Below are 22,132 nucleotides of genomic sequence, written 5' to 3'. Positions count from 1 at the left end.
GAAATAAGATTGCTTATGTACAGTTAAACTTGATGATCAAAGCAGAGGACATATGCAAAGTAACTAGAAAGACAGGAGTCTTGGCTGTCCCCAGACTGAATGAATCACCATGTCCAAAGAAAGGCTTGCCAATAAGGTGGGGCTGTTCAGTCAAGGAGCACCCGCTGACCTAGCAGGTGGACTTCATAGTGTTTGATCTCCAGTGAGTCCTGGTATAGTTACGGATGCAGGGAATATTACCAGTGAACTTTAAAGGGTGTGTTTTTGCTTTTTTTTTTTTTTTTTTAAAGCAAGACCTTCCCCCTTCTGAGGTTCAAGTTAGTGTTTCTGCCTGATCTGATTTCATCCCAACAAGGAGCCTTCTGAACAAAGGTCCTTTTTCTGATTTGGCTGCTCACAAGGGCTCACTTACAAGGAGAAAAATATACTGATTATATGAATTTGGGTTTTTCCTGATTCCTGTGATAGTGGTTTCTTAAACTAATTAAGTGGCTTCTGATGATGTTTGGAGTTCAAGCTGAGAAGGTGACCATGCTGAAGAGCCCAGCAGTCCAATCTAAGAGAGTTCTTACTCTGCATGAACTGGTGTCTTTTTCTAGTTCACATTCATTTTAGGAACCATGAATCTTGCTCAGGTCTTATCATTCCTCAGTGAGGATAAAAGTGAAATATTTGGCATTGCAAAATGTTGAAAGGCTGGACTGAATCCAGGATTTGTCTGTCCGATGAACCAGCCTTTGCTTAAAGAACTTAGCTTGGCTACCTCTTCTGTGCTCTCTCTCCCTTACCCAGGAAGGAATTTGAACACAAAGCACCAAGTCCTTTCACCTCTGTGTAAAAGAACAAAGAAACTACAAAAAACTTGAAGAATAACTTGGACATGTGTTATGAGTTTTCTTAAAAGGGTGGCACAGTTATTTCACACTGTGCATCATATAGCAAGCCACCCCCCCCACACACATATCTATTAGCAGCTCTCCTTCTCCACGTTTTCACCCTTGAGCAGCTATTTAAAAATGAGTTTCTCTCCCCAGCCTTTCTCTGCAAGTAGTTCTATCACCCACATAGCCTGAATTTCAGTCCTCAGCCCAGACCCTTCCAAAATCCCACCTAACATCTGGCTTGCCCTCTCCTGAGAATAGTGCATTCCTCATGCTGAGCAATCCCCCTGAGATGCTGGAGAAAAAAACCTTTTACCTCAGCTCAGCAGGGAAAACAAAAACCTCCTTAGAAATAGTCTTTGACATGATGTGTCACTTTTGTGTTAAAAATAAGCAAGTATCAGATGGTTGATTTCTTACCTTAGCATAGGCACAAATTCTTTAAAAATATGAAAATAGCATATTGAGAGATTGATTATTCAAACCTTTGAATTTGGTAACAAATGACCCTATCACAGGAAAAAAGAAAAGGGCTTTGAAAAGAATTCCAAGGGATATTTGAAAGTATTTAGTAATGAAGAAATAAAAGAATTGTGTTTTTTTCTTTTTGCGGCACGTGGGCCTCTCACTGTTGTGGCCTCTCCCGTTGCGGAGCACAGGCTCCAGACACGCAGGCTCAGTGGCCACGGCTCACGGGCCCAGCCGCTCCGTGGCATGTGGGATCTTCCCGGACCGGGACATGAACCCATGTCCCCTGCATCAGCAGGCGGACTCTCAACCACTGTGCCACCAGGGAAACCCAGAATTGTGTTTATTTTTGATATTACAGAGGTAATTGTTAGAAAAACCTTCCTCTTAATCTCAAGCCATTACCCAGGTTACTGTAGTTTTATTTTTTTATTTTTAATTTTTATTTTTTTGAGTTCATTCAGTCAAAATTTACTGAGCAGCAGCTGTGTGCCCAACATTGGGAATACAGCAGTGAACAAGATGGACACGATCTCTGCCCTCATGAACTTACAATCTAGCAGCCAGCCAGCCAATTACATCCATAATTTTAACATTATTATTGTAATAAGTGCTCTGAAATAGGCATGGTGCTAAGAGAAGATTTAACAGAAAGTCTTGACCTGCATCAAGAAATCAGAAAAGGTCTCTTTGAGGAAGAAACACTTAGGATCAGCAAGGTGGGAAATGCAAGAGTGTTGTAAGCAGGGAGAACAGCCTGTGTGCCGGCTCTGAGGCAAGAAAACCTTTAGTGAACAGAAAGCCAGGGAACAAAGAGGGGTGATGCAAGGTAGAGGCTGATTTATGCAAGGTCTTTGTATTTAGGACTTTATTCCAAAAGCAACTGGAAGCCACTGAAGAATCTGAAGGAGGAAAGTTAGGTGTTTAGGTTTGTTTTTCAGAGCTCACTCTGCTGTGTGTGGAGGACAGAGTGGAGTTGGGAGGACTGGTTAGGAAGTTATTGCAGCAGTCCCAGACCAGAGGTAATGATAACAGCTTCGAGAAAAGAAGATGGATTCCAGAGATGTTTAGGACATAGAATCTACTTGGAGAGTGACTGGGTGTGTGAGGAGAGGGATGTGTTTCTAGCAAGAGGTACTAAAGTAGGAAACTCTGGAAGAGGGATGAGTTTGGGCAGGTCCCATAGGCACAGGCCCTGTGGCTGGGGTTACAGCAATAGCATATTTGGTTCTCAAATAGTTTAGGGTTTAGTTGAGCAAACGAGATACACATGAAACAACTGCAGGCGGATACAGATGTCTCCACCTCTGTCCATGCCATTCATAGTCAGCCCCTCAGCACACTCCTCTGCAGCCTACCCAGTGTCTCATAGGGGGCCACCTTCCACAAAGGTGCGCTCACATCTCCCTGCTTTTTTGCCTGCTACTGTCAAGAAATTAACCTGTGATGCTCATTCCCCTTCCCTGCTTAGGTCATAGGGGACCAAATCTGGCCACTGCCCTCCATGGTTGTCCTCTTTTGAACACCAGAAGTTTTCTGACTTAATTAGCACTTCTCTTTACATCACCTCTGTCAAGCCCCTTCTTGTAGAGTCACCATCTGGCAAAGTCGACCCTGTCTTCCTCATCTTCCCTTCAGAGGCCCAGGCTCATCATGAATATACATGCTGTTGCCTCCTTTTTGCTCCCCCTTCTAAATGGTCCCAATCCAAAAGCCCTTTCCCACTCTAATTTTCCTGGAGTCAGTATATACCCACCTCTTTGCCTCAGAAAAGTCAGAGGAAAGTTTTGCTATGGGATTAACCACGAAGTAGCCTCAATAGCTATGACTCAGCTGACACATAGCCTTCCCTGTGTCCTCTCTGCCACTGCAGAACTCTGCTATGTCCCTTGCAAAGACAATAACTAAAAAAACAAAACAAAAAAGCACAACACCACAGCTGACTACACAATAGGCCTGTAGGTTCCCATTGTGCAGTGAGCCTGGTCATTGAGAAGAACATAGACTTTGGAATTGGGAAGACCTGGGTTTGCAATCTGGTTACTAACTGGTGTGCCTTTTGTGCTATTATATCTTACTAAGCTTCAGAATATTTATCTGTAAAATAGTTGTAATGGTCTTATGGGTAGTTGTATTAAATGAGGTATATAAAACACATAGCATAATATCTAGCCTGAATTACCTGGTGACCATTCACTTCCTTCATTCCTCTTGGGTTTCAGCTGCCAAATACTGTTCAGAAGAGAGATTAGCCAGTTTTATATGGCCAGTGATAGACATTTCCTATTCCTGTCTTTGTAAATCCCATCTTCCTGCAGCCACCCCATTTCCATCATTGCCAGAAAAGTTCTTCCATCCCTCATCCCTGTGTTGGACTTCTCTTTCTCTTACTATTGAAAAGTTCTGCCTGAGCTCTCTCTGACTATCCTCTTCTACATCTCCCTGATCTAAGATACTTTATTCTCTTGTATCAGTCCTAAAAATTAATTCACTTCTAGCATTCTTCCTAACTTTCTCAGAGTCAATTGTAATTAACCCGAGGAATAGGACCTTTACACTTCAGTCGGGCATGGGAACCTCAGGGCAGCTCCCAGAGCAGAATGGAGGTCTAGGTCCAGGTACTGCCCTCCCCTGATCCCCACCTCTTTTCCTACAGGGCACAGAAACAGCTAAACTCAAAATATGTCTTGAGCCTACGTGAGCATACATCTCCCTTTCTGTAGCTCTGTGAGGTCATCATTGAAGTACAGCAGTACTGCAGGTGTGTAGAGTGTACTATCCATATTGAGATAATCAAATTCTTCCTCCTCATTCCAGATGCCATTCTCTTCCAGGGTATAATCCATGTCAGGTTCTCCCCTTCATATTTCCATGTGTAGCTGGCAGCATGTGCAGCATAGGGGAGATAGCTGTGTAGGATTTCCCACATTGATTCCCGGGCCCCCACCTCCGGTGTGTGCTCTTGCGATGTGAGCGTGTTAATGATGCAGGTATTCCGGGTCTTGGCAGACAGCCGCCCCACCTCGTAACGCGACCCCTGCCACCAAGGCTTCCCGAAATCATTGGCCCAGTCTGAAAGGGGCAGCTGAGGCGGCACGTGCAGAAAGCAGCCCCGGGGGATGCGGTATCTCAGGGAACCGGTCAGCGGATCTGTGTGCTTTGCCGATGTCTCTGGTGTCTGGATCAAACCAGTGGCTGATGTCCTGGCCCGCAACTTCCACGATGGGTTTCGGCAGCAGGTCTCCCTTGTACTCCTGTAATAACAGCGTTAGGTCGTACATGTTTCCCAGGTAAGACAACCCAGAGGTCTTCCGGCTGGTTATGTTGGGCCACCTCTGCTGGCGTGAAAGAGTGACGCTGAAAATAGTCAAGGTCTGGCCCGGCCACTAGGCCCCGGCGTGGCATGGCTCTTGCTCTATCTGTCACCGACTCCTTTAGTAGCTTCCTCGCTTTTCAGCACGCAGTCACTGCTGCATCCTCCCTCTCGTCCAGGAGCTAAGGTGAGCGCGTTTATCCACTCCAGGTTACTGTATTTTTTAAAAATATATTTAATTTGGAGGTCTTTTATATTTCTGACATTATAACTGTACTATGAGTTCATTGTACATAATTTTTCCCCCCAACTTTAGAGATATAATTGACATATGGACTTGGACATACATGTATATATTGCAAAATGATTACCCGATAGCATTAGCTATTGCAAAATGATTACCCCATAGCATTAGCTAACAGCTTCATCACATTACATAATTACCATTTCAGTTTTGTGGTGAGAATACTTAAGATTTACTCTCTTAGCAACTTTCAGAGGTCCTTGTATTTTGTTTTTACCGTATTCTAGGGAAAACCACTTGGCTAGACTTGGCCCAATGTCAAGCCATGTGATGCTACATTTCTTGGAACTTCATTTTCTTCATCTGTAATGTAGGATTAATATTTGCCCTGCTATGGAGATTAAATGATATTATTAATATATGTGTAATAAGGAAAATTTTAACAACTGATACCACAGTCCTTCCTAGGGAGAAAGTTAAGGGACACTTGCCTATATGCTAGAACATAAGGTGAGAGTTTGAGTTTTTTTACCCTCAAAATTATTTATCCCTCCAAAAAAGACAGCAACCTTACATTCAAATCTCATAGGACATTATTTCAGTAGTATCATGTTGGAGGACAAAAACTATTTGCGGGAAGATCAGCCTGAAACCACTTCAATCAATGTTAATTTCAGTTGTTTATAAAGGTCACTCAAGAGAATTGGTTACAAAAAAGGACACAAGGAAATTTAACCCAGCTGTAATCATTATTCCCCAGTACAAGCTCTCACTTGCAAGTGTTGAATGTCATTGTAAATACGGCTTAAAGGTCAATTTAAAAAGCAGAAAATTAAGTGGTTACATTATGGAGAACATAAATAACAGGTTGATTTTTATGGCTTGGGCTGACTGGATTCAGTATGCTGTACTTCAAATTAGTTAGAAAGAAATGAACTTCATGTGTTTTAGAGAACTGTGTTAGATGACTCAACAATGGCTCTATTGATGGCAAAGACACCTATGTCAAATATGAAGAATTTGTTTCCCCCAGTTCTGTGGAGCTCCTGCACTCAAGCCCTGCTGGCCTTTAAACGCAACTGCTTTGGGGATTCCTCCTCCGGATGCCAGACCCTCAGACTGGGGAGCCTCATGTGGGGCTCAGGACTCTCACTTTTGTGGGAGAAACTCTGCAGTCTCTTCAATAAATGGTGCTGGGAAAACTGGACAGCTACATGTAAAAGAATGAAATTAGAACACTCCCTAACACCATACAAAAAAATAAACTCAAAATGGATTAAAGACTTAAATGTAAGGCCAGACACATAAAACTCTTAGAGGAAAACATAGGCAGAACACTCTTTGACATAAAATTGCAGCAATATCTTTTTTGTTCCACCTCCTAGAGTAATGAAAATAAAAACAAAAGTAAACAAATGGGACCTAATTAAACTTAAAAGCTTCTGCACAGCAAAGGAAACCACAAACAAAATGAAAAGACAACCCACAGGATGAGAGAAAATATTTGCAAGCGAAGCGACCAGCAAAAGATTAATCTCCAAAATATACAAGCAGCTCATGCAGCTGAATATCAAAAAAACAAACAACCCAATCAAAAAGTGGGCAGAAGATCTAAATAGACACTTCTCCAAAGAAGGCATACAGATGGCCAAAAAGCACATGAAAAGATGCTCAATGTCACTAATTAACAGAGAAATTCAAATCAGAACTACAATGAGGTATCACCTCACATGGGTCAGAATGGCCATCATCAGAAAGTCTATGAACAATAAATGCTGGAAAGGGTATGGAGAAAAGGGAACCCTCCTACACTGTTGGTGGGAATGTAAATCGGTGCAGCCACTATGAAGAACTGTGTGGAGGTTCCTATAAAAGCTAAAAATAGAACTACCGTATTATCCAGCAATCCCACTCCTGGGCATACATCTGGAGAAAACCATACTTTGAAAAGGTACCTGCACCCTAATGTTCATTGCAGTGCTATTTACAATAGCCAGGATGTGGACGCGACCTAAATGTCCATTGACAGGTGAATGGATAAAGAAGGTGTGGTACATATATACAATGGAATATTACTCAGTCATAAAAAAAGAATGAAATAATGCCATTTGCAACAACATGAATGGACCTAGAGATTACCATACTAAGTGAAGTAAGTCAGACAGAGAAAGACAAATATCATATGATGTCACTCATATGTGGAATCTAATTTTTTTAAAAAAGAAAAGAAACAAATGAACTTATTTACAAAACAGAAACGGACTTACAGGTATTGAAAAGAAACTTATGGTTACCAAAGGGGAAATGTTGCAGGGAGAGATGACTCAGAAGCCTGGGATGAACATATACACACACTACTATATATAACATAGATAACCAACAAAGACCTACTGTGTAGCACGGGGAACTCTACTCAGTATTCTGTGATAAGCTATATGAGAAAAGAATCTTAGAAAGAATGAATATATGTACATGTATAACTGAATCACTTTGCTGTACACCTGAAACTAACACAACACTGTAAATCAACTATACTCCAATTAGGAAAAAAGCAATATAGGTCCTCTATAATGCATTCTTTTAAGTATGATTGTGTGATTAAATTGATAAATTCAATAATGTAAGAAGACATATGACGGGTTCTTCTATATCAATCATTTATATACATATTTAAGTTGGCTAAAAACTCTTTAAAGGGGATCTTCTCTTTTGGAAAATACATTCTTGGGTCTCTTATGTTCAGGCATATTTAGTATCTTGGTGAGCATCTTGTTGGAGAACTTGTGGCTCTGGAGATGGAGAGACAAGTTTGTTTACCCCTGAGGGAATGAGGCAGGAAGAGACAGAAGCAGGAAGCTAGAACCTACTGAAAGTATGGGGCAAGAATCTCCTTGGGGAGGACCTTCTGGATGGCAGAGGAGTAAGACATGGAGATCACCTTCCTCCCCACAAATACGTCAAAAATACATCTACATGTGGAACAACTACTACAGAACATCTACTGAAAGCTGGCAGAAGACCTCAGACTTTATAAAAGGCAAGAAACGACCATGTACCTGGTCGTGTGGCTGACAGGGTCTTGGTGCTCCAGCCAGGTGTTAGGACTGAGCCTCTGAGCTGGGAGAGTCAAGATCAGGACATTGGTCCACCAGAGACCTCCTGGCCCCTCGTAATATCAATCGGCGAAAGCTCTCCCAGAGATCTCCATCTTAACGCTAACACCCAGCTCCACTCAACACCCAGAAAGCTTCAGTGCTGGACACCCCATGCCAAACAACTAGCAAGACAGGAACACTACCCCACCCATTAGCGCAGAGGCTGCCTAAAATCATAATCAGTTCACAGACACCCCAAAACACAGCACTGGACGTGGTCCTGCCCACCAAAAACACAAGATCCAGGCTCATCCACCAGAACACAGGCACCAGTCCCCTCCACCAGAAAGCCTACACAACCCACTGAACCAACCTTACCCATTGGGGGCAGACACCAAAAACAATGGAAACTACGAACCTGCAGCCCGTGAAAAGGAGACCCCAAACACATAAGATAAGCAAAATAAGAAGACAGAAAAATACACAGCAGATGAAGCAGCAAGGTAAAAACCCACCAGACCAAACAAATGAAAAGGAAATAGGCAGTCTACCTGCAAAAGAATTCAGAGTAATGATAGTAAAGATGATCCAAAATCTTGGAAATAGAATGGAGAAAATACAACAAACGTTTAACAAGGACCTAGAAGAACTATTTATTGTTCACAATAAATGAAATGTAAAATTCTCTAGAAGGGATAAATAGCAGAATAACTGAGGCAGAAGAACTGATAAACAACCTGGAAGATAAAATAGTGGAAATAACTACTGCAGAGCAGAATAAAGAAAAAAGAATGAAAAGAACTGAGGACAGGCTCCAAGAACTCTGGGACAACATTAAACACACCAACATTCAAATTATAGGGGTCCCAGGAGAAGGGGAGAAAAAGAAAGGGACTGAGAAAATATTTTAAGAGATTATAGTTGAAAACTTCCTTAATACGGGAAAGGAAATAGTCAATCAAATCCAGGAATAACAGAGAGTCCCATGCAGGATAAATACAAGGATAAACACGCCAAGACACATATTAATGAAACTATCAAAAATTAAATACAAAGAAAAAATATTAAAAGCAGCAAGGTAATCCCCATAAAGTTAACAGCTGATCTTTCAGCAGAAACTCTGCAAGCCAGAAGGGTGTAGCAGGGCATATTTAAAGTGATGAAAGGGAAAAACCTACAACCAAGATTACTCTACCCAGCAAGGATCTCATTCAGATTCAACGGAGAAATCAAAAGCTTTACAGACAAGCAAAAGCTAAGAGAATTCAGCACCACCAAACCAGCTCTACGACAAATGCTAAAGGAACTTCTCTAGGCGGGAAACACAAGAGAATGAAAAGACCTACAATAACAAACCCAAAACAACTAAGAAAATGGTAATAGGAACATACATATTGATAATTACCTTATATGTAAATGGATTAAAGGCTCCAACCAAAAGACATAGACTGACAGAATGGATCCAAAAACAAGACCTGTATGTATGCTGTCTACAAGAGACCCACGTCAGACCCAGGAACACATACAGACTGAAAGTGAGGGGATGGAAAAAGTTATTCCATGCAAATGGAAATCAAAAGAAAGCTGGAGTAGCGATTCTCATATCAGACAAAATAGACTTTAAAGACTATTACAAGAGACAAAGAAGGACACTACATAATGATCAAGGGATCAATCCAAGAAGAAGATATAACAATTGTAAATATTTATGCACCCAACACAGGAGCATCTCAATACATAAGGCAAATGCTAACAGCCATAAAAGGGGAAATTGACAGTAGCACAATCATAGTAGGGGACTTTAACACCCCACTTTCACCAATGGACAGATCATCCAAAATGAAAATAAATAAGGAACACAAGCTTCAAGTGACACATCAGACAAGATGGGTTTAACTGATATTTATAGGACATTCCATCAAAAAACAACAGAATACACTTTCTTCTCAAGTGCTCATGGAACATTCTCCAGGATAGATCATATCTTGGGTCACAAATCAAGCCTTGGTAAATTTAAGAAAATTGAAATCATATCAAGTATCTTTTCCGACCACAACGTTATAAGACTAGATATCAATTACAGGAAAAAAAGTGTAAAAATTACAAATATATGGAGGCTAAATAATATACTACTAAATAACCAAGAGATCACTGAAGAAACCAAAGAGGAAATCAGAAAATACCTGGAAACAAATGACAATGAAAACACAATGACCCAGAACTTAATGGGATGCAGCAAAAGCAGTTCTAAGAGAGAAGTATATAGCAATACAATCCTACCTCAAGAAACAAGAAAAATCTCAAATAAACAACCTAACCTTACACCTAAAGCAACTAGAGAAAAAAGAACAAAAAACCCCAAAGTTAGCAGAAGGAAAGAAAACATAATGCTCAGATCATAAATAAAGGAAAAAGAAATGAAGGAAACAATAACAAAGATCAATAAAGCTAAAAGCTGGTTCTTTGAGAAGATAAACAAAATTGGTAAACCATTAGCCAGACTCATCAAGAAAAAAAGGGAAAAGACTCAAACCAATAGAATTAGAAATGAAAAAGGAGAAGTAACAACTGACACTGCAGAAATACTAAGGATCATGGGAGATTACTACAATCAACTATATGCCAATAAAATAGACAACCTGGAAGAAATGGACAAATTCTTAGAAAAGCACAACTTTATGAGAGTGAACCAGGAAGAAATAGAAAATATAAACAGAGCAATCACAAGCACTGAAATTGAGAATGTGATTAAAAACCTTCCAACAAACAAAAGCCCAGGACCAGATGGCTTCATAGGCAAATTCTGTCCAACATTTAGAGAAGAGCTAACACCTATCCTTCTCAAACTCTTCCAAAATATAGCAGAGGGAGGAACACTCCCAAACTCATTCTACGAGGCCACCATCACCCTGTTACCAAAACCAGACAAAAATGGCACACAAAAAGGAAAACTACAGGCCAATATCACTGAAGAGCATAGATGCAAAAATTCTCAACAAAATACTAGCAAACAGAATCCAACAGCATATTAAAAGGATCATACACCATGAACAAGTGGGATTTATCTCAGGAATGCAAGGATTCTTCAGTATACACAAATCAATCAATGTGATAAACCATATTAACAAATTGAAGAAGAAAAACCATATGATCATCTCAATAGATGCAGAAAAAGCTTTCAATGAAATTCATCACTCATTTATGATAAAAACCCTCCAGAAAGTATGCATAGAGGGAAATTACCTCAACACAATAAAGGCCATATATGACAAACCCACAGCCAACATCATTCTCAGTGGTGAAAAACTGAAACTTTTTCCACTAAGCTCAGGAATAAGACAAGGTTGCCCACTCTCACCACGCTTATTCAACATAGTTTTGGAAGTTTTAGCCACAGCAATCAGAGAAGAAAAAGAAATAAAAAGAATCCAAATTGGAAAAGAAGAAGTAAAACTGTTACTGTTTGCGGATGACATGATACTATACATAGAGAATCCTAAAGATGCTACCAGAAAAGTACTAGAGATAATCAATGAATTTGGTAAAGTAGCAGGATACAAAATTAATGCACTGAAATCTCTTGCATTCCTATACACTAATGATGAAAAATTTGAAAAAGAAATTAAGGAAACACTCCCATTTACCATTGCAACAAAAAGAGTAAAATACCTAGGAATAAACCTACCTAAGGAGACAAAAGACCTGTATGCATGAAACTATAAGACACGGATGAAAGAAATTAAAGATGATACAAACAGATGGAGAGATATACCATGTTCTTGGATTGGAAGAATCAACATTGTGAAAATGACTCTACTACCCAAAGCAATTCGCAGGTTCAATGCAATCTCTATCAGATTACCAATGGCATTTTTCACAGAACTAGAACAAAAAATTTCACAATTTGTATGGAAACACAGAAGACCCCAAATAGCCAAAGTATCTTGAGAGAGAAAAACGGAGCTGGAGGAATCAGGCTCCTGACTTCAGAGTATACTACAAAGCTACAGTAATCAAGACAGAACTATAGATCAATGGAACAAGGTAGGAAGCCCAGAGATAAACCCCTGCACATATGGTTACCTTATCTTTGATAAAGGAGGCAAGAATATACAATGGAGAAAAGACCGCATCTTCAATAAGTGGTGCTGGGAAAACTGGACAGCTACATAACAGAATAAAATTAGAACACTCCCTAACACTGTATACAAAAATAGACTCAACGTGTATTAAAGACCTAAAGGTAAGGCCAGACACTATGAAACTCTTAGAGAAAAACATAAGCAGAACACTGTGACATAAACCACAGCAAGTTCCTTTTTGACCCACCTCCTAGAGAAATGAAAATAAAAACAAAAATAAATAAATGGGACCTAATGAAACTTAAAATGTTTTGCACAGCAAAGGAAACCATAAACAAGATGAAAAGACAACCACTAGAATGGGAGAAAATATTTGCAAACGAAGCAACTGACAAAGGATTAATCTCCAAAATATACAAGCAGCTCATGCAGCTCAATATCAAAAAAACCAAAAAACCTAATCCAAAAATGGGCAGAAGGCCTAAACAGACATTTCTGCAAAGAAGATATACAGATTGCCAACAAACACATGAAAGGATGCTCAACATCACTAATCATTAGAGAAATGCAAATCAAATGCAAAATCAAAACCATGATGAGGTATAACCTCACACCGGTCAGAATGGCCATCATCAAAAAATTACAAACAATAAATGCTGGAGAGGATGTGGAGAACATGTTACCCTCTTGCACTGTTGGTGGGAATGTAAATTGATACAGCCACTATGGAGTACAGTATGGAGGTTCCTTAAAATCTAAAAACAGAACTACCATACAGCATAGCAATCTCACTACTGGGCATATACCCTGAGAAAACCATAATTCAAAAAGAGTCATGTACCACAATGTTCACTGCAGCTCTATTTACAATAGCCAGGACATGGAAGCAACCTAAGTGTCCATTGATAGATGAATGGCTAAAGAAGATGTGGCACATATATACAATGGAATATTACTCAGCCATAACAAAAAATGAAATTGAGTCATTTTTAGTGAGGTGGATGGACCTAGAGTCTGTCATACAGAGTGAAGTAAGTCAGAAAGGAAAATAACAAATACTGTATGCTAGCACATATATATAGAATCTAAAGAAAAAAAATGGTTCTGCAGAACCTAGGGTCAAGACAGGAATAAAGATGCAGATGTAGAGAATGGACTTCAGGACACTCATTCACTTCATCCCAGCTTACCCTTCCCCCTCCCCATGTCCTGGCATGGATATGTATACATTACCAAATGTAAAATAGATAGCTAGTGGCAAGTAGTCGCATAGCTTAGGGAGATCAGCTCCGTGCTTTGTGACCACCTAGAGGGGTGGGATAGGGAGGATGGGAGGGAGACACAACAGGGAGGGGATATGGGGATATATGTATATGTATAGCTGACTCACTTTGTTATTACAGCAGAAACTAACACACCATTGTAAAGCAATTATACTCCAATAAAGATGTTAAAAAAAAAAAAAAAAAAGAATCTCCATGGGGAGAAGGGCCAGTGCACATTCCCAGTAATGGAGAGACTGAAGGACAGGAAAGAAGCAGAGAGGAATATGTTCATATGAAATTACTTGTGTGCTTCAAGATAAGCCCTTCCAAATCTTCCATCAGGCATAATCTTCAGAAAATTCTATACACTTTCACATGCTTTGGGAGAGCAAAATTTTCTGGGCGACTCAAGAGGGGCATGTTTTGCATCTGAGTTAACACTGGGACTGGGTCAGAAGGAACCTGGAGGCCAACATGCCCTTAAGAATATAGATTATTCCTTGTTCTCTTGCCTTGTACTTGTGGGAGACTTGAGGAAGGCTCAGAGATGTCACCAAGCAGAGGTCAGATCAGTCTCTCCCAGACTCCATGGGAAGGGGGCCAGATGACATGTGGACCATAAGCATGAGAGTTGGCAACACTAATGCACTTCATAAAGTTAAGACTATGTTATTATTTAACTTAATTATTATTACTTTGTATCGAGCAACTTGTATCAAAAATTTAACTACTTCTGATACAAATACAATGGAGTATTTTAAGTGTCCTACTCTGACTTAAAAATATAATGTTTCAGACCCTTTGTATTTTTATAACTCAGATTAATTTTCTCTTATCTCATTTGAGGCCTATTTTCAAAGAAAAAATATATTTGAGTAATCGATTGTTAACTTGGAAATAAGTACTTTATGAAATAAGAATCCGTGTTTTTATTGAAGTAAAACCTGTCACTGAGTGAGTTTGAATCTTCCTCACTTTGTTTTTTGTTTTTTTTTTTTCCTCACTTTGTTTTTACGTGAAATGTAAGTGTTCTTGCTAGAGTCACACAGTTGCTCAATTTTTCTGTATTTGATTTTATAATTTAGTTATTACCTTCATTTTACAAAGAACCACGTTAGAAGTTCAACTTTATTATTTATGTTACCAGAGAGCTTTTCTCAAGAATATAAATACTAGGAGTAGCAAATATCTGGCTCATACCTCAGATGAGACCTTGAGGGGACTTCCCTGGTGGTCCAGTTGGGTAAGAGTCCATGCTCCCAATGCAGGGGTCCCGGGTTTGATCCCTGGTCAGGGAACTAGATCCCGCATGCATTCTGCAACTGAAGTCCACATGCATGCCCTAACTGAAGTCAGCATGTGGCAACTAAGAAGTCAGCATGCTACAACTAAAGATCCCGCATGCCGCAACTAAAAAACAAACAAAAAAAAGATTCTGCATGCCGCAGTGAAGATCCCACGTGCTGCATCTAAGACCCAGCACAGCCAAAATAAATAAATATTGAAAAGAAAAGACCTTTAGGAAAATTACTTTTAAAAATTAATGGGGGGTTTCCCTGGTGGCGCAGTGGTTGAGAGTCCGCCTGCCAATGCAGGGGACACGGGTTCGTGCCCCGGTCCGGGAAGATCCCACATGCCACGGAGCGGCTGGGCCCGTGAGCCATGGCCGCTGAGCCTGCGCGTGCGGAGCCTGTGCTCCGCAACGGGAGAGGCCACAACAGTGAGAGGCCCGCGTACCGCAAAAAAAAAAAAAAAAAAAAAAAAATTAATGGGAAAAGCATTAGCTTCAAGAATCATAACTTTTTAAAAGTCAACAAGATTGAATAAAATATGTTCTAATTTTATTCTAAAATGATCTTCATGTATTTCTGGTTTCCATAACAATAAAAAAGCTTTCATCCTTTTTGTTAAATGAAAGTGGCATTTTATAGGCTTTGGTAAGGAAAGCAGTTATATGAAGTTACTTCGGTTAGTAAATTTTGCTAAATTGGTCAGTCTTGTTTGAGCCATTTAACTTCTTACATCATTTTAAGTGTGTTATCTGTTTTGAAAGCAGGCATCTAGCTTATCCTTGAAAAAAAAATTAAGTTAAAATCTGAATATGCTTTGCAGTTTACTGTCCTGTGCAGTAAGGACTTATTTTTGAGGATGTTTAAGATGGAGGAGTGGGGAGGAACAGGATGCCACTTTTTTAGTCACAAAGGATTTTTACTGTGATCCTTGTGTTTCTTGTTATCTTGGATCTATTTCTGTAAAACTTGTAGCTTTACAAAACTTGTAACTATTTTCTAAAAAAGAATTTGAGGCCTAACTGCTGATATGTAATTATAGCAGTATTATTATGTCTTTTGGTATAATCCACTATAATCAAAGCTGTGTACTCCCTGATTATATATCCAATTGTTCTACCAACCATGAAACAGTTGCTAGGAATGTTCTTGAGAACCAATTTTGCTTCTCCTTATCAGTCCTTCATAAAATCTGCTTCTGCATTTACTGTAAAATCTTGAAGACCTTGTCTCTCAGAAATTCATTATCTTCCATACATATAAAGCTTCATGTGAGGAGTTTCTTTTAGACTTTAGTTCTGAGGTTCCAACTTTCCATACTGAAAGAAAATGAGAGGTCAGAGAGAGGCAACTGGACAGAAGCAACTCAAAAAAGAATTAAAAACAAAAATGTCCTTGGCCAACCTTGTTTATATTTTTGTTCTTCCCACTGGGAAACTCATTTGTTCATCCCTGAGGACCCCATATTGTTCTCTGGGTTGGAGTAGCATTTGTAATTCCAGTTTCGCCTGTTGCACACCCCATTTCCTGTGCCTATGGCTGACATTGTTAGTTAATTTGGGTATTAGAATCCTCATGACCTCAGAATCCTCATCAGTAAACAGGATTGGCAGCCCCTCCCAAGCGATCATAGTTGGCTTGCAAGATAAAATCCATATGTCATCTTTAGTTTAGAAGGTATGACTGACAATTCCCTTTTAAACGCTTTTATTGATGTTTGTGTGAAAACATTGAAACCTTCTTATTAGATTTATAAATGATGTCATGGTGTGAAGATTGATTGTTATGAGAGCAGTTTAGTGTTGTGCAAAGAACAGTGGTCTGGGTACAAGTCCAGACTTTGACCTTTCTGTGTGACACTGCACAAATTACCTTCCTTCGTCTGTCTGCTTTTCCCTTTTGTAAAATGGCTATCATAATGTACCAGTTAAGTCTGCAGTTAGAATCTAATTTAATACTGGATGTGACAACCTTTGTAAAATGTCTGATGATATACACATGGAAGTCAGTGTTATTTTTATGTTTTCTTTGAAAGACTGTGAAACAAGCATATGTTTTGCTCTTTTGTCTTAGTCTGTTAGGGCTGCCATATCAAAGCACAACAGATATTATCTAAGTAGAGCTTCAGTCAAATAGACCACTCACCTCTAACAGACGGCTGAAGCAGTTTAGTCCATTAGTCACAAAGAGCTGGAAAATTTCCCTCTTTTCCTATTCCCCACCCCTCCTCTTCCCTGTCCCCTCTTCCCCTTCTTTTTCTTCTCTTTCTCCACTTTCTTCCTCTGCCCCAACTTCTTCTCTTTCCTCTAGGATGTTTTAAGGGAATATTTGGCTAAAGATTAGGGAAGATTCCCTTCTCTATGCCAGGCCTCAAATAAATTAATAAACTCTTTTTATACAGCAATAGATAAAAAAGTTCAAAATGCCAAGAGACAGTCATCAGTCAAGGTTTTGAATAAAGTTGCTTATTTATATACTTAAGTATACTTAAGTATACTTATATACTTAAGAAAAGGTGAGGTAATAGTCAGATGTCACCTGCACTGGTTTCACAGCCCTGACAGATGAGGCTTTGCTTCTTCCAACTGTTTCAAAGATCTGAGAAACCTATCCTAGGAAGGAGAGATCCAAAGGGGGCCATCCATGGTCAAGATCCATGGCACAGTCTGGTCATTCTTCCTCCTGCTTCAGAAGAGATATCTCTCCCTTTCAGACCCAAGAAAGATAATTGACAGTGAGGAAATCATCAGTAACTTTCCTGTTCTCATTTGTGGTGATGAGAGGCCACCTTTCTTTTCTCTCTGACAAATTTACAAGGTCAGAAGCATGCAAAATTGCTGAACAAAGGACAAGCTATAAAGCATATTATGCTTTTGCTCTTTGCCCCTTGTTTTCACTTATGTAAATTACCTTGTGGGAATGGGCCAGGTTAAGCTTGCCATGTCAGGCTTTCCTAGAGAGTGGATACCCATCGCATGTGCTCAAAGACTGTGCAAGATCAGGACAGTCTCTCTGTGTGCTTTATGAGACTAGGCAATAATCTGGAACATGAAAGAAAAAGAAATAGAAACATCCCATTTAGAGCTGTGTAACAATGGAATAGGTTCCTTCACAAAGCAGTGAAATTCCTGACACTGTAAGTATTGAAGAAGGGGTGGGTGCAACTTCTAGAGACATGTCAGTAGAGTTCTCCTCTACTTTGGCTCAAATGACATCTGACTGTTCATTATAACTCTAACATTCATGGATCTTCTGGTTCTGTATGACATCTTAGCAGGGGACAGAGACCACAGGCAATTGAAATATAGAGAAGCAGTTGAGGAAAACAATATTGAGTATGTAGAGTATAAGATTATATGAATTATGACTGTAAGTGCCAGTTCTGGCCACGGAAACTCATCAATACCAACACACAAAGGCTGCCTACTGTCAGTGAGGGCCACCTTAGCTTTCCAACACGTAACGTATTTGGTTAGCCTAATTTGCATATATCCAATAATACCAAGAGTGTGAAGAGAAGTAATTCTGGGTGAAATAGTCACAGAATAGGAGCACCTCACCACAGAGAGCAGAACCCCAGGCTTCCATGGCTGGATGGCCTTGCTTCCTCAGCAGGGAGCCATTGCTCTGTTTTCCACACACTTGAAAGTTGAGGCTCTGGATCCCACTTGACTCTGACAATACAATTTGCTCCATGACAACAGCCAGACAATTTCCTGGGAGAGAGAAAGCATTCATACCTACAATGACCCAATGAACCAATGGACCAATGCAGCTACCCACCTAGAGACCTCACCCCTCAGGAATGTATGTGTGATGGAGGGAGGTGCGCGTATTAATGGAAATGGCTCTACATTTGTAATTCGTAACAACTCTAAGAGAAGTTAGATTCCACTTAGTACATCAAGGCCATGGATGTTACACTGTCACTGTACATCTGACCCACCAGGAGCTTTTAGGGAGTAGTTTCAATATCTCAGTTCTTTGGGGTTTTTTTCCAGAGAGTCCCCCACTCCAAGATTAGACTCTTCTGGAAATGAGAGGACCCTATTGATTATATTAACCATGGCAAGTACTGCTCACCCCCAGACCCACTCCTGTGAGGCAAAAAGGCCATCATTGATGGATCTGGGGAGTCCCACTCTGGCTGATTCTGATGATGGTAGGACTGAACAGAGGCATTAGGAACTTTTGTCTTGCCAGTGGTGGGTGGAGTTGGATTGGACGTAGTTTTAGGTTCAGGATTCAGCAAGCCTTGGGCCTCCACGTACTGAAAGCTCTGGCCTTCCATGCTGGTCAGTCCCTGCACTAAGGGTCTGGTCAAAGTCAGTACTTTTTCTGCCTCAATTTTCTGTTCAGCTTTCCAATTCTCTAGGGGCCTATATACTCCAGTATAGCCCTTAAACCTGGGCAGAAAGGGCCCCCACCCTGAGCCCTGAACTCTGGACAGCCTGAATATCAGACATATCAAACTGCAAAGATTATGAGAATGTTTTTTGGATGTTTGGTAACTGATGGAACAAATGGGAGTTATAGAGAGGAATTTATGAGCTGAACTGGGCGTCCATCCAGCCCAGAAGATGCAGGGCTGAGAACCCTCGCCTGTAAATGTGGTGGTGAGGGTGGGAAGGGGTGGGTAGAATAAAATCACAGCCTCTGCCTTGGGGAACCAGGGAGAGGGAGTAGCTGCTTTTTATTTGAAGCTGGCTGCTATTTATTCAAAGTGGCATCTATGCAAACTGGATTCCATAGATAACTGTACTCCCTCCTTCTTTTTTGGGAAATGCTAAAAATTCTGAGAAGAAAAAGTTCATTGTGGGAAGGAGAACTGGGCCCCCTTCAACATTCTGGGGATCTTTTCTGGATCACTGGGCCTGGGCCCAGTTTCTGCACTGCCCTGCCCCACCCCAGCTAATCTGTGCTGGACCAGGAGAGAGGCCTCATCCTTCAGCCGTCAAGGCTCTAGGGTAATACCTGGGATACCGGTGGGAGAGGAGGTGCCTTGGAAGAGAATGTGGACCACACACTACACTTTTGCCAGTCCCTTGTGCTGGGTTACATGAGGGGGATTGGATTCTGCTTCTGAGAATCAGGTCATGGTCTGGGATCTTACTCAGTAAACTGATTATCTGGAAGGACAGTGCTACTCCCTGCTCTTCTGGGTTTGAGCTGAGTTGCCTAGGAACTTATGCTGCGATGTCCTTCCTCCCTAGAATACCCACCATCATAACATCACCACCACAGCTACCACGTTGGGTCATCTTGGATAACTTAGTTAGCCTGAGCTAATCCCCAGTTTGCCTTGGGATGTTGGATATTAAGTAAAATCAATTCTCCCTCAACCCCATTTCCTCCTAGGCCTGATTCCCTGGTGAAAAAAGATTTCAGGCCAGGTGAAAACTGTGGGTTAGTCACTGTAGTTATTTTTCTGGGGCTACCATAGCAAAGTACCATAGACTGGGTAGCTTAAACAATAGAAATTTATTTTCTCAAAATTTTGGCAGCTAGAAATTCAAGATAAAGGAGAGTTGGCAGGGTTGGTTTTTCCTGAGGCCTTTCTCCTTGGCTTGCGGATGGTTGTCTTCTCACAGTGTCTTTCCTCTGTGGGCCCCCATCCCTGGTATATTTCTCTTATAAAGACAGCAGTCATATTGGATTAACATCCACCCTAATGATTTAATTTTCACTTAATTACTTCTTTAAAGATCATATATCCTAATACAGTTACATTCTGACGTATTAGAGGTTAGGACTTAAACATATATAAACTTTGGAGGGGATGCAATTCAGCCCATAACTGTCACTTATTGACTGTGTGACCTTGGAAAAGTTATTCAATCTTTCTAAGTCTCAGTTTCTACAGTTATAAAGTGGAGAAAGGCATAACCACCCTATGAAGTTATTATGAGAATTAAACATATAGTATATGTAAATAACCAAAATGATCCTTGGCATTCCAGAGACCCTGGGATGCCAGCTTGACTACTGTGGGGTGCCTGAATGTGTGATTAACAACTCCGCTAATTCAAATCACTCATACTATGGTGCCTGTGTGTGTATATGTGAATATGGGTAGAAAACACATGACTTCTAAATACCCACTTATGGGCTTCCCTGGTGGTGCAGTGGTTAAGAATCTGCCTGCCAATGCAGGGGACACGGGTTCGAGCCCTAGTCTGGGAAGATCCCACACGCCGTGGAGCAACTGAGCCTGTGTGCCACGACGACTGAGCCTGCACTCTAGAGCCCGCGAGCCACAACTACTGAAGCCCTTGTGCCTAGAGCCCGTACTCTGCAACAAGAGAAGCCACTGCAATGAGAAACCCACGCACCACAACGAAGAGTAGCCCCCGCTTGCCGCAACTAGAGAAAGCTGGCACCCCGCAACAAAGACCCAACGCAGCCAAACAAGCAAACAAAAAAAGTTTACCATTAAATAACCATTCATGTATGTGCCTTTCTAGTGTCTGACACAAGTATTTATAATTTAGTTTGAAGAAAAACCCTATACAATTTCAGAAATGAAAGTTACAGTCAAATTCAGGTGTTAGAAAATGAAGGAAAGCCTGTTTTCACTTTGGTGCAGTTTTTTGTTTTTCTTAATTTTTCGACACTTTAACTTTGGAGTAAAGCAATTCAAATTATGTTCCCTAATGGTCTTTGGTGTGCAGTTTACAAATTGAAGAAACAGAATGAAACAGAAGAAAGAATCTACCATTGGTATAATAGGTTTCATTTTTCTTCTTTCTCTTTTAACATATTGTTTTTGAAGTAGATCCCCCCAGGAATAGAATTTCCTTCATGAAAGTTGAAATGAAACTGAAGAGCTCTTCACAAAGAGAAGGCTGTGTGATTCCAAATATGGTTTCCATTCATCTCCATAATGAGGATGAATTTTCTGTGACATCACTGAGAAATGTGGACATAATGGCTGGGGTTATCAAATAGGGCAAGGTCCATCTCAAGGAAAAACAACGACAAAGAGAAAATGACCAACAAGAGAATTTGCTTTTCCTTAGTGCCCTTTGCCATGCAGAGTTGGGAATTCCCGGAAGCTCTGGTCAGAGCCTCGTCTGGGGACAGGGCTGAGCTGAGTCCATTCTAATGCAGGTCTTCAGAACAGCTTAGGAGGAGTGGTCAGGCCCAAAGGGCCCCTGCACCCTGAATTCGAGGGTGAGGGAGAGGTGTTTGGGCCTGAGGAAGAGTGTTTCATTCCATGGGCATAAGCACATGGGGGAGGCGGGGAAAGGAGGCCTTGTACTGCTACTTTGATGTCTTTCTGTAAACAGCCTGAGGGTATTTTCAGGACATCTTGAACTTGTTTTTGGAAGTCTTTTCCCATTGTATCCAGTGAGATAGTTCTGTTGCCCTGGCAGCTAGTCTGAGATGTGCAGGTAGCTTTCTAAATGCCCTTATGCTTTCTGTCTATTTTTCCCATCTCCTTGACAGTCCCAGACCCAGGCTTCCTCACTGGTCTCCCCAGCCTTTCTCAAAT

At 40.7% G+C, this 22,132-nt stretch overlaps 1 protein-coding gene and 1 pseudogene across 2 annotated transcripts in view; one reads left to right on the top strand and one right to left on the bottom strand.

The window, feature by feature from the left end:
• The window catches only part of SLC9A9 (solute carrier family 9 member A9), a 630,944-nt gene that overhangs the window by 15,499 nt on the left and 593,313 nt on the right, over positions 1–22,132 (top strand). The window lies entirely within an intron of this gene.
• On the bottom strand, positions 4,043–4,754 carry LOC132424457 (cytochrome b5 domain-containing protein 1 pseudogene; annotated as a pseudogene).

This window comes from Delphinus delphis, chromosome 4 (assembly GCF_949987515.2).
Source record: "Delphinus delphis chromosome 4, mDelDel1.2, whole genome shotgun sequence".
Classification (NCBI taxonomy): domain Eukaryota; kingdom Metazoa; phylum Chordata; class Mammalia; order Artiodactyla; family Delphinidae; genus Delphinus; species Delphinus delphis.
The sequence above is the reverse complement of the archived record's forward strand: the minus strand, read 5'-3'. Positions and strand labels throughout refer to the sequence as shown.